This window comes from Talpa occidentalis, unplaced genomic scaffold (assembly GCF_014898055.3).
Source record: "Talpa occidentalis isolate TD23 unplaced genomic scaffold, MPIMG_talOcc4v2.1 talOcc4.2, whole genome shotgun sequence".
NCBI lineage: Eukaryota > Metazoa > Chordata > Mammalia > Eulipotyphla > Talpidae > Talpa > Talpa occidentalis.
The window spans coordinates 135,169,559-135,170,372 of NW_023602073.1; positions in this window are offsets into that span (position 1 = coordinate 135,169,559).

The window sequence follows — 814 nt, forward strand, 5'->3', positions numbered from 1 at the left end:
AGTTTTACTCCATAGGCTCAGAAAAAAAAATGTCAAAGTCCAAAAAAAAATGTGGAGTGTTGCTGGCAGAAAAATTTCCAGTTGTCATCCTGCAAACCTAAGACTTTGGAAATAGGAAGGAAAAGTTTTATTAATCACAGGAGTTACATGACCTTGTTTATCACCTTAGGGTTTTCAGTGTTGAAGACTTTTTGTTAGAAGTCAATCCTGGGGTATTCTGTACAGCAACTGAAAGAATAAAAGTAACAGTTAACTTTTAAGCAAAAGGAGTCATCTCTTGTTAGCCACCAAGCAGGCACTCCTTGGGTTTCCTGGAATAGAACCTGAAAAAGCAAAATCAAAATATCAGTAATTAACTTTCAATTAAAAGGAGTCATCTCCTTACTTCTGTTAGCCACTCTGGGACAGAAGCTGAAAGAGCAGAGTAAACATCTAAGCACAGATTACACCTCCCCCACACTAGGGAGGGACAACAACAACACAGGTATGAAAACCTGGTACAGTTACATGATGCACCCTAAAGAGTGCTTTCCATAACAGACCTTCCTCAGTAGGAAGCAGAAACTTAGAATCTTTTCTTACACCAGCAATTGAACAAATTCAGGATTCAAAATGGCAAACATGCCCAAGACAAATTGTGTAGACAAAATTCACAGCAGCAAATCCTTTCAGACTCAGACAAAATCTTGTTAATTTTTCTGATCCTGACTTTGCAAAAATTCAAGTTATCTCCAAGAATCCATCAAGGATACCAGCGATTACCAGTTACTGCTTAAGGCTACTCTTTCCTTAACACCCAGGCATACATTTGCTA